This window comes from Dermacentor variabilis, chromosome 7 (assembly GCF_050947875.1).
Source record: "Dermacentor variabilis isolate Ectoservices chromosome 7, ASM5094787v1, whole genome shotgun sequence".
NCBI classification, from domain to species: Eukaryota; Metazoa; Arthropoda; class Arachnida; order Ixodida; family Ixodidae; genus Dermacentor; species Dermacentor variabilis.
In genome coordinates, this window is record NC_134574.1 from 168,416,610 (window position 1) to 168,429,533 (window position 12,924).

The following is a 12,924-nucleotide window of genomic DNA, read 5'->3' on the forward strand; positions in this document are numbered from 1 at the left end:
CGCCCCCTACCTTGGTAAACATCAGACCACAGAGTTTCCCACTAAGGTCACTTGAGGGGCACTCTGCCGCTGCGACGGTTCAGCTGCCTTGGAAGCCATGGTACACCTATAGAATCTCCGTACTGGTGGATTCAAGTGTTATTGTGAGTTAGCTATTAAGCTTTATTCTTATAACTTTCCAAGCAATCGTATATTTTCTGAATCCATGGGAATGCAATAAGACTCCGCGCCCATATGCACAATGTATCACTGCGAATTGTTGCATTTATAACGCATTCTTTTATAAAACTTGATCATTCTACCAAGTCACAAGGTCTGGTTCTGGCGAAGCCAGCAATAATACCCTTGGGGCACTGCAGGTACTTCTATATATAAACAAAGACAAAGTTTAGGCGAATCCAAGTACAACCACTCGTTAGCCTGCTGGCCGAACCGCTATAGGTGAAGTTCGAGTAGACATTATAAAGCCAGGTTTGCTTCTACTAATTATCGGAAGAAACTATGCACCAGACAGGTATACGAGCTGCGGAACATAGGTAAAATACTAATAATAAATTATGTGGTTTTACGTGCCAGAGCCACTTTCTGATTATGAGGCACGCCGTAGTGGGGGAATCCGGAAATTTCGACCACCTGAGGTTCTTTAACGTGCACCTAAATCTAAGTACACGGGTGTTTTCGCCCCCATTGAAATACGGCCGCCATGGCCGGGATTCGATCCCGCGACCTCGTGCTTAGCAGCCTAACACCACAGCCACTAAGCAACCACGGCGGGTAGCGGAACCCAGGTATACGTATGTATGGTATGCCGGTTCTGCGAGCGCTTTAACCAATATTTAAACATCACCTGCGGCAGATAGAACATTTCTAATCTTTGAGATAGGTTGCTCGAACAGGCGGACATTACTTTGAACAAGAAATCTAAATGCAATTCGACGAATTAACAAAAATTACTAATGCACTTTTTTATTAAATACTTGATGGCACATGTTCCAGTTTACGAATTGTAGCCGGTGCCTTTCAGGATATTTTCAGGATGACACCGGTTTCGAGATACAATTCTCGAAGTAGGCGACAAAAAAATACATGGGCGTCTCAGTTACTTTTGTGTTTCAATGCATAATATGACACTATCATAAAGAAGTGGAACAGTGCATTTTCACCTCAAGTTGGACTGCGCATGTCTCGAAACCGGCGCCACCATTAGTATTCGCTCCAAATTCGCAAATCGCAATGAGTACAAGTCTGAATGATAATTAACGGTTCTTGTCAATTAGTTGATCATGCTTTTCGATTTCTCGGGCGAGTAATGGCCGCCTCTTCGAGTGTACCAGCTCAGGGACTACAATCGTGCTACCTGCTGCCTCGGGCGATACTTAAATAGTGCTTAAAGCCTCCGTAGGAACACTTCGTATAGCCGCATTCGCCGTGTGCGGGAAATGGCGGGGCACTTGTGACACCAGTTGGCGAGCCTATGCGACAGTGATCGATCGGCGACCGCCTGGTTCGCGGCCGAGTGGCTTCCCAGTGCACCGCACTTGGTTAGTGGGGCACGTGCACGCGAGTTATAGCAAACACGCCCGCGACCCCGACTAAGCCTCGCCTGGTCGCACCGGCGCCGCACAGCCATTGAGGTACCATGGCAACCAGGCTTTAGAGGGACACTAAGAGTGAAACTAAATTGACCCCTGTCAGTAAATTGGCCACCCACAATACCAAAAACGCCACTCTTACCGTGTGTGAAGGCTCGCACGCAGCGCAAGACGCAAAAACAAAGGACCACTGGCGCCGCTGCCTTCAAGTTTCCCTATCAGTCAGCCATGACGTCATGGACTTCGAATGCGTCAGCTAAGGTTTGATTATTGTTCTAGCGGTAAAAACAGACACTACATTGTATTCTAAGTCAAGGATCGAGCTCGGCCAGTTTCGACAAATTTTACTGCGCCATACGGGCCCAAATACGAGAAAATACGCAGAAATCCGTGACGTGCGGCTGACTCACAGTGGCTCTTGATTTCTGGCGCGAAATTCAAAAGCTGGAAATGTAGCTGAACAGATCCGGCTAGCCGGTATGCCATGACGTAGCGCGGAAACAAAGGACGAGACAGACGGCGGGATGTGGAGCATCCGCCGCCAAGGTTTGTGAGTGGTGCCACGCTGGCTAACACTCCCAGGGTTAGTTCTAGTAGTAAAACATAAATACCTAAAAAGCGAATGGAAAAACGGCGCCGCGGTAGCTCAATTGGTAAGAGCATCGCACGCGTAATGCGATGATGTGGGATCGTTCCCCATCTGCGGCAAGTTGTTTTCTCATCCATTTTCATTTGCATTTTTTTAACATTTCAATGAGTGAATTAGTGAATACAAGTAATTTCCCGCATCTTGTCGTTGTTTGTTGGCTTCTTATGATATAACTAGACCCTATGGTGATATAATACGGCTTTGCGTCTGCGCGCTCAGCCTCGGTGGTCCGCTTGACAAATTTGCGCGGTGTTTGTTTTCCAGAAATAGCAGAAAAGTACCGCACTGTACCTTTAGTTTGCCCACAACCGCTCTCGCGTCTATAGCAGTAGCGCTTCCTTCCCTTCTCACGTCACCTGTTCTCTCTCCTGCGCCGGCAAGAGGGCTGCTTTAATTGTTGTAAATTGCTGGTAACCTTCTCAGGTGCGGTGAGGTGATATTGGTTCCAATGCGGATTAAGCGACGGTAGGCGCGATAACAAACATACCGCCGCACGGTAACCCGCAACAGCAGCGTGGCTCGCTTAATTTTCTGCCTAATACAGAGTCTGCCTGACACATCGCGGTCTAACTAAAAACGCCACTTGCTCGCTCTTTACCCACTCGTAAGTGGAGAAACTGCGTCGCCAAAACAAAAAGAAAGTGCGAAATTCGGAGCCGCAATGACCTCAAAAAGCGCTCCTACATAGGCGATATGGAGGATACTCGGTCGTGTACGTTTACAATCGCTTATCAGGCGGGAGTCACCAGAAAACGACGAAAAGGAAGAAAAAAAGAAACGAAATAAGATAGGCGAGTGAATATTACATAGAGGTCTGTAACAAAACATCGCACGGCACGTTTCGTGAACGCCAAAGCAATAATGTAGATGAAAAAAGAAAGAGAAAGGACAGCGAAACGCTCTCGTTTCCTGTTGTTTCTTCTGATAAAGCCACGTCGTTCGAGCGAGGAGCAACAGGACAGAAAAAAAAAAAAAGAAAGCTAAATCGCTTCTCTCTCTCCCAACCCTTCTTCTAAGCTCTCATGAGAGGGAACGGAGGAGAAAACACGCTCCTTATCTCTTATGTGCTCTCATTTTCTTTATCTTATTTTCCTTTCGATATACAGAGCGGACGACGCACGCAACGCGTATAGGGAACGTCCTGACAACGTAACGCTTGAGTAACGACGAAACCAGGAAACGCTCAAGCAGTCGAAGCCTCAACGAAAAGAAAATATGAGAAAGAAAGGAAAAGTCAGAAGAAAAGGAACTGAGAATTTAACGCGGCCTCTAAACTCGCGCCGACGCCAGTTTCTTCGAAGATCGCTGCAGCTATAGTTGGCCTTAGGCAAACTATGTTAGAATTAAAAAAAAAAATAAAGGAGAAAAAAATGAGAAAATTTGCCAACGAAAGTGACAATGTGAGCGTAACAGACAAAAATAAGTGGTGTAAAAATGAAAGAAGCTAAGGAATAGCACTAATGCGAACGGCAGTAAGCGTCGTTCTGTGAGCAAACGCGTGATGATGCTATACGAAGAGAATGACGCGGGAAACTAGAATAAGCGAAAAATTATCGGAGGAAAGTATGCGTCTAACGGTAGCCCTAAACGAATTCAGCACGACAAGGAATATCCTAGTGCGCACGAGTTGCTGAACACAAAGAGCGGGAAACCAGAAACATACGAGAAGGGGGACCGCAACCCTTCACTAAAGCATCCCGACACGAGGCTTTTCCCGCGGCGCAATCGAATAGGCGGCGAGCAGCGCAGGCGCCGATAAGACTGCGCTTGTAACGATTGTGAACAAACCGCAACAGCGGGCGCCTTTCGCCCACACTCGAGTACTTGTAGCGTGCTGCGGGCGCCAGTCCCCCCGAGTGTCAAGAAAACAACAAAGGGGAGGAGGAAGAAGAAGAAGATGCACGGCCTCTGTATCAGACTCGTAGCAGTTCTCGTAATCGCCCGCCCTCACAGCATGCGGCCTCCGAGATCAGGCTGCTCAGAACGCGATCTCGAAGGCTGTGTCTCAAGCAATAGACAAGCTGCATATTCATTAAACAAACACCCACAGCAGAGGCAACAAGAGCAGACGATTACGTGGACGCTTTCTCATCGGCTTCGCCTCTTCCCCACTCGGAACAACAAAAAGATGTTAGGAGCATTTGGTATCTGGCTATAATTAGTGCAATATAACTATTAGAAGAAGGCGCAAGTCGACACACATACTGAGAGAAGGCCCGACCCGATTTTTGCTTGTCCTTATAGGTATACTTGTGTTAATTTGCGCTTCTTTTCTAATAGCAGAGGGATGTTTCCTATCCGCCGACATCGCTTTGAGCGGCGCTGGCTAACTCTCCCAGGGTAGATCTAGTACACGTGAACAAATACCCAGAAAAGTGTGCGGGCGTACACCCATGCTGTAGCTCAGTGGCACAGGGTATCGAACGCGTAATGCGGAGGGTGTAGGTTCGGCTTCTACCAGCAACAAGTTGCCTCTTCGCCCACCTTCATTGCCTTCTTATTGCAATTTATATAAATTTAATTAAAAGGCACATGTACTTTCCCATGTGCTTTCCATGGCCTCACTTTCTGTTGCCTTTATGTGGTTGTAAAATTCGTAAGCATAACTATGTGGACTTGGCCAGGTCTATTAATCGTGCTGTCGAGGAAATTCAGGCTAATACTCACGGAATACGACAACACCACCACCGTATCTTCGTGACGTCACTCTCTGAGGTGAAAGGGAAAATTGTCATCCACCCGAATTTAGCACGAATCTACAAGGGACACCGGTACGGATTTCTCGGAAAGAAAGCTTCACAGTCGAGGAAAAGTTCGTCCTTGTCCAGAGATTGGAACCCGCCACCAACACATTTCCGAGGCGGTCGCTCTACCATCTGCGCTAACCAGGAGGCTACAGTAGACCGCAGAGCCGGGCTAAACTAATGAACAAATCGAAACAATGGGACACTGAATATGGCAAATCAGTTCTGCAGAATCCTGCAAGGTGGAAGGTTCATGAAAGAAGAAATTAACTAAGTTATACAAAAGGAACTCAACGCGCCGGAAAAGCGCTGATCCCAGGTTCCAAAACCAGATCAGCAGGAATTTTTCCTCAACTGCGAGGCTTTTCTAGAAATCTGTATCCGTTTCCGTTCTATCTTCGTGCTACATTCGGGTGGATGACAATTTTTCCTTTCACGAGCCTTCCTTCAACTTGACTGATTAAGCAGAACTGATTTGCCTCACTCTCTGAGGCTTCACTACAGCGCCATGCATACATGGCCTACATAATTTGTTTTTTTCTTTACTTCAGCGACCCCACTTTCTCTCTCGCGTACACAGCCAAGCCATTGTTTCCTTGCCGGCTCACTAACTCGCCGCGGGAGTAATTCACGGCCCCACCAAAACCGCGGGGAGCGGACAATAGGCAGGAAGAAGCCAGTGGCCCCGCCGCCACGCCGAGTGGCGACGAAGGCCCCGTTTCCCGCTGCCGGCCGAGCCGGCGGCGCTCCGTGATGCGCGCTGTATGGTGCCGAGATTTATCGAGCCGCAGCGGATCCGGCGACGCCGTCGAATTGACGTTTAGTGAGGTTTATTATTGGCATTTCTTTCTTCAGAGAAACAGAGGCACGATGCTAAAGGCCTTGTGGCTCGGTGGCTGTGGCATTGAGCTGCCGAGCAACGAGGTAAGGGTTCGATTCCCAGCCGCAGCGGCCGCATTTCGATAGGAATGGAAGACAAAAGAAAACGCGAGTGACCGCGCTTTTGGTGCACGCACATTGAGAAGCCCGGGTTCGTCGGTATCGATTAGGAGCGCTCCCGTGCGGCGATCTTCACAACCAGTGCGTTGTTTACATTTACTCCACAATTTGGCTTGATCTGGCGCAACCATAAGAGAGCTGTGGTTCGAATGGCTTGGTACCATCACTTTTTAGTCTTTTTTTTTTTTTTCGTGTTAGACATGGCGAAAGATCGCGAAGAGATTGCAGGGTACGTGTTTACACATTGGGAAACGCAGGCACTTTTTTTACAGTGCACGGAGTCACGGAAGTGAAAGTTGCTGAGCTGTCGCCCGATACCTGAGCCGCAATTTAAGCTCGCGTAAATGCAGTAATGGCGCCGCCAGAGGCAGCGACCTATATACGGCGCCTCGTTCATCGGCGACGTCGACGATCACGAAGAAGAAGAGAAAAGAAAGGCAGTGGCGTTCTCTTAATGAGCGCAGACGGAAGCCGATACAAGTGAGAACGTACACAAACGAGCATGCGGTGACCAAAAAATATAACTGCACACGTGCATAGAACATCCACGTGCATACATACACACAGTGTATAAGGTGAGTCAGGGAAGGCTATAAACAAGAAAAAAGAATGTCGGCCGGGTAAGCCAGCTACTACTCGGACCGAGGAAAGAGAATAGGCGCTGCAGCCCTTACTAGCAGGTGCCGAAAACCTTGGTGAAAAAAAAAAACGCTTAAACGGCCCCTGAAACGGTTGGGACAAATTTTGTAGACGCGTATGGTACAGCTTAAGTAGAACATTCGCACCACAATTTAAGTGAATCGTTACGTATAAATGGAGCTACAAGCGATTAGAAGTTACCCTCCTCCCTAGCCATGCTTTTCCTCCTCAACTCGTTCGCCGAGCGAGCGGGGCTAGCTCCGCCTTCACTGGTTTGCGTCACGATGCGACGTCGCATCGTCCACTTCCGGTTGTTTTGGAGCTCGCCCCCGCCCGCGCGAGACCTCATGTCTCTCCGCTAGCCGCTTGGCCGTTGACCCCAAGCGAAAGCTATCGAAGCAGCGTGCGTTGCGAGCATTCTGTCGTAGCGCCGAACGTGTCTTGTATTCCGGTAACCACAGGCAAGCTGGTAATTTCGGCAAATGACTGGAGGCATAAACTCAAGCTGATGAAGGAACTTTAGCGTAGACGTATGTGAGCGGCCTGATCGGTCTGCACGGTCCATACACTTGTTGGCGCGGCGCTTAACCAGCCAAACAAAGCGCTAATATTGCTCTAAACAAGTGTAAAACATTTTAAACATTTATAAAAACAACGTGTTGATGATTACACTTCTGCAAAAAATACACACCAGCAGCAAAGAAGAATACACTTCGTTGCTGCTACTGTGTATGGTTGAGCTCTGTGCCACCAGGTGGCTGCACCGTGCAGACCTTTCACATTTGCCCTTTTGCTCATCTCATGGCTCATCCCGTTACGGCACAGTCAAGCGGCCAGACTCTGTCCCCTTGCGCTTGCGTTTATACCGGACTCGCGAAACGCTATTGCGTTAGTAATCTTCCGGTGTAAAGTGACGGCCACAAACGCGCAAATCCTGGCGCCGATCGGATAGCGGCAGTCCGATGCGCAGCAGCCAGTTCGCTCGTACGCTGCCTTGCAGAGGGACACGATGTCGCAGCTTGACATATTGCCAGTCGCTACGTTTACAGTCCACAAGGCAACAAAGTCGAATCATAGTGCTCGCGAAAAGACTAAGACCGACTCTGACCGCGGAGCTCTCGTCAAAATGGAGTACGTTGTAACACAAGCAGACGACACTTGCTGTGTGCCGGAAGTGCTTGAGTGTACTAAAAATTGTTCTTGTGCATTCTCTTTATGTTACTTTGTTTTTATAAAAACAAATAAACTAACATTCCAACTATTATGAAGATCATTTGTTTACCATAAAGTTGGAAAAATTATCGATCACGCGCCCTCGTCAGCCAATCGGATAGCTCGCCCCACTGACGTCGTATGGGTGATTTCGGTCATATGGGTAGGGGCGGCTTATAATTCCGCCGAGCAGTGTGCGGCGATCGGCAGCGATGTGCATTTTTAAAACCTTATAATAAATTACACGCTTTACGCGGAGCACTTAGATGCGTCAATTAATGATCAGAAGGACCTACTCTAACGACTCTGTACGTTTGTAGAAAATCGTCAAAATCGTTTCCGGGTCCCTTTAAGCGCGTGCTCCACACTACACCGCGTACCTTGATCGCTGAACAGCGCCGTTATTGCACCACTGACACCGGACGAAGCGCCGGCTAACGTCCGCCGGTGACCGCTAATCCGCAGATATCGCGAGAGCCGCCCGTATCGAAACATATGCAGAGCGGCCGCGACACCCTGGGGCACCACCGGCTAAAAAAACGAGCTAACGAGGCCGCTGGAAAAGCCACGTATCTATAAGCTTAATAATCGCTTCGCGTATCATTGCGGGTGCCAGTGAAACGCGATAGGGCCCTGAAAGCTTGCATGGTGCATCATTCTGGGCGTTCAATTTCCTACGAAAATCACCAGAAGGAACTCTGACGCCAGTATCTATTTGAGCTGCAAGCACCGCCGTTCATCCAGCATGGAAACGATGGTCGGCGCATGGATTTACCTAATCTTCGACCTTCTGGCTTCGAACGGATTTGTACGACTTCCGAAACTGATCATTTCCACAAAACATTGCCTCATAAACGCTCGCAGTTTTTATGCGTCTTCGCAGAGCCTTCTTGCATCTGTTTAGAAAACTAAGCATAATTCAAAACTTACAGACAAATAAAGGCAGGTCAAGCGCAGTAGAGGAAGTAACAAGAACGCCTGAAGCCACATGTGCGAAGATCATCAGACAAATACATGTCCTAGCCAACGTTCCCATTGTAGCTGCTGAACGGTAGCCGAAGCGCCAGAGTTTCCGCTAGTAGTTTTAGCAGTAATGTAATTCTGAGAGCCGCGTATCGTGTTTCCTTCGGAGCTTCGAGCTACTCTCGCACGCATCGTAATTGTTCGGTTGCATGAAACTTCCTGTAAGCCGCTGGTTTCCGCGAGACAAACGCGTCATATTCAATGTCCCTGTTCTTCGAGTTATCAGTTAATTATGCCCCACTCTGCGATCTGCTAGTCTCCTGGTTAGCTCAGGTAAGTGAAACGGTCACGGAAAGGCGCTGGTCCTGGATTCGATCTTCGGACAATTCTTTCTTCAAAGTGAATTTTTTTTCTTTTTCTTTTTTCTGAGAAACCGTTATTGTAGCTTTGTGCATTTTCGGGTGGAATAATATTTACCCTTTCACGACTATGTGCGCATACAGAAGCATTGCAGGTATACCGAAACAAGCCTCTGCTTTGGTTTAACTGGTTATAAGTTAGTGAAGCTTCATTAGTGACGCTAAGCGCGTTTGTGCATGGCCATCTCTAAATAGCTCTAGCATATCTTCACCAGTTCTGAGTCAGCGCTCATTAGTTACTCACCCACCTCCGGGGATATATACGCCGTCAAATACAGCGTCACTCCAACGTCAGGCAACGCTAGTCGTTTGACGCGGCCGCGAGCGTCAAAGGCATGACGTCAACGCCAGGAACCGAATCCACAACGAAGGTCTCAAGCGGCCAACCCTGGCCGCGCGAGCAAGCCCGGGTGCCAAACCGGGTCGAGCACGGCGTGGGCAAGAAGCAGTTTCCACGTGACACCGACCTTTGTTGCAACCCATTCTTGAGCGCCGACAAACGCAGACACGCTGACAAATGGCGAGCGAGACGTGGCGAGCCTCCCCCTCTCCTCTTTTGACCCCTCTCGCGTTTACCCAAGCACGCAGTTTCCCAACACCACCAGCGGGCCACCTTTCACGAGAAACGAGGACAGAACTATGTCGTCTTCCTCACCTCACTCAAGGAGCGCAGCTCTACACCGGCGAAGTTCTGTGCTGTAGGGTGGCGGAAAAAAAAAAATGAAAACGGGAAGATGCATTTTCGTTGACGTTATACACGCAACCTCGAATGACAATTAAGAGCCAGATATCAGCAGAGGGTCCCGCAAAGGCATAGACAACGCACTTTATTTCCCGTTCGGCAAAAGTTTCTGGTGTACTACGGGTGGTCAAAAGCACAAAGTTTCCTGCTTAAATTACTAGAGAAAACCTTGGCGTCGCGCTCTCTCGCCAAAAACGGTAATACATGAATTTGTACAGGCTTCGCATTAACGGCTTCAGGCGTTATTTTGATTTTATTTGTTACGCTTTACCTATCTACATATCCAAGCAATCATTTGTCTAAACGCACGCAGCCAGTAGGTATCTGCGCACACGCATGACAATTGCTAACTTTCACACTGATAATGCAATATTTTGTTGAAGATGAAAAGTTTGCAATGTGGCAAAGTCGTCTGAAACCGGGAAAGTTTTGGCAAACCCAAGTATTGCCCATCGTTCCCCAGCTGACAGCACCGCCATACCTGCAGCTACCGTAAGCACTATAGCGCTTTTTATAGTCCTTATTGTAATTTTTGTAGGAAGCTCCAAGGACAGAACATTTCGTGGTCCCTTATACTGATCTAATTTGCCGATATTCACGCAGTATGAAAGTGCAAAGGCTGATCACCCTGACTGGCGTTCCTTATCCTCTGTCACGTGCAGGTATTTACGCAGACATCAATCGTGAAGAAGCCCTCCAGCCCTGCCCCTTCGTGATGCAAGCAGAGAAAAAAAAAAAGAAAAAAAAAAGCGCGAACATAAATCAGCAAGAGCTGCCTCCTGATCGCTGCTGAGAGGACGTAAACAACGACTCGCGTAGCGCGACTTATTTTCAGCAGGGCCTATTTCGGGTCAGTACTGCACGCAACTAGCGAGGTCGCGCCGGGTTGGGGTCTTCCCTTTCCCTACGCAGCCGCGGCGCCGCTCTGTCTGTCTCATTTAGCGACACCACGGCCGAGAGGCCGATCCGCGAAAGTGCGTGCTACGTCCGATTCACGCGGGAAAAACGAAGAGCAGGTCTACCGCGACTCACAGCACGCCCATCCAACTGCCAATTCCACAACAAGCGTTGAAAGAGATAAAATGCACTAAACGTGTGACAAAGCGCACCGGTCACAGGTCCTCGAAGAAAAAGAGTGTGCCAGAGAAGCTCGGCAGACTGGCTCGGTGTTCAAAACAGAGGCGCAGAATCGGGACACGAAGTTCGAGATGGGCTCTAAAGCGGGAATCCCGGGGCAAGGAGAAAGCAGATGTGCCGTGGGGGCGTTTACTTTCACCCCAAGAAAAGTGGGGCAGGTCAGATAGTCCGGCTGCAATATACCGGCGGGGTTCTTGCGTACCTTTCTGCGCAATATTAGCTTAACCCTGCCCTTCGGTATTGACCAACATTGTCGCGTCAATCAGATGCCGTTATTTCTGACTGAGGGTGTTCTTCAGGCATATCAATACGCCGAAAAATTGGAGTAACGATAACTTTCCCACCAAGTGAACACCAGTGGACGTTTGGCGAATTCTGGGAGGATCTGTTACTTTTGCTCACGAAAGTACGTTAGCGGTTGGAGGGATGACAGGGCGTTCACGGTTACTTTACAACAAAAGCGCGCGCGGTCGGCTTCTCAGGCTGCGATTCCCTTATCGGGCTCATGAAAAGCCAGTTCATATATTGGGTTAGGCAGAGTCAACTGGCTTGTAAGGAACTGCTTCAGCCGACCCGACCCAATAAGCAATTGGCGCGTGTAAACGACGTGTCGGGTTGGGTCGGCATGTATGCAGTCAGCAATGAGCAAGAAACAGGACGCTTCGCTCGCAAAGTCTAGCATGTCGCGTCGACAGGGTGAGGCACCACCGCAACTTCGTCCCGGCAGAAATGATCCCACTAAAACGTTGTCCATGCCGTGGGACTGCTTCAGTCCGAATTCCGGTTCGACCCAGTAAAATCCGCTCCATTACACAAACAAAACCAAAGTAGACTTGGCTGTGGCTCGTGGCGCATATACAGTCAACGCACAACGCAAATTAGGGGCAAGACTTATCTGACTATCGGTTAATACGAATTCCTCAATATAACAGCCGCAACAAAATACGGGGAAGTTAAACTCTGTAACACCGTCTATGAAGCGATAAGCTATGAACAGACGTTTATCAGAAAATAAAAATAATAATAACAAAATGTCCGAGGTAGGTCAGTAAACGGTTACGACCCCCAAACTAATGTGCCACGCATTTAGTTAAGGAGTTTACGTTGACGTGTCTCAAAACTGAGAGTCATTCCTTTCTTCAGAACGTTGTCGCCGAAAGCTACTACAGGTAGTGCCGGCCGCCACATAAGGCACCAACATGTCATTTAATTGATGTAATTAAATAATGACGTACTCAGTCATCAATTCAAATGGGAGAGTTCGCGTGGCCCGAATATTTATCACGCAGGCAAGCTTCTCCGCAGCACAATCGCCGGTGCCCGCCGCGTCACGGCCGGGCGAAGGCAGTGGGTCGCGTGGCGCCATCTGGGGGCGGGGAGCAGCGGCTGCATCGTGGTCCTGACGGCTGAAACGGAAATACATTTGCCTCTCGCCGCCAGTTCTTTCGTAGCCCGCATACGCTGCACGCGGCTACATGTCAACGGATAAAAGAAAGAAAGAGAGGAAAGAAAGAAAAGAAAGGAAATGTCGAACGAACAAGAAGGAGATAGATGACAAGAAAGGGTCGTCCGATGTGAAATATGCTTCGCTCGCGAGTGCTGCAAGTGCGGTACAGGATGCGGAAAGAGAGAAGGAGAGGAGAGTGGGAAGAGCTTGTTTTCCTCGAGTTACACGCACCTCGTCGCGTTATTTATTTATTTTTTTTGACTGTCTTCTTTTTGGCGAAGATTGAACTCGCACGCGCGTGCGCGTTCATGTATAGGCGTAGTGGGTTAGTGTCCCGACCTGTAGCGCATCGACGCGACCGGCGAAAACATCGGCAGTTCG

At 48.8% G+C, this 12,924-nt stretch overlaps 1 protein-coding gene and 1 non-coding gene across 5 annotated transcripts in view; one reads left to right on the forward strand and one right to left on the reverse strand.

Annotated features, from left to right (window-relative positions):
* Reph (Regulator of eph expression) overlaps positions 1–12,924 on the reverse strand; it is a 153,468-nt gene that overhangs the window by 112,158 nt on the left and 28,386 nt on the right. The window lies entirely within an intron of this gene.
* TRNAT-CGU (transfer RNA threonine (anticodon CGU)) lies at positions 2,228–2,300 on the forward strand. The gene has a single exon. It is a non-coding gene; the product is annotated as a tRNA-Thr (tRNA).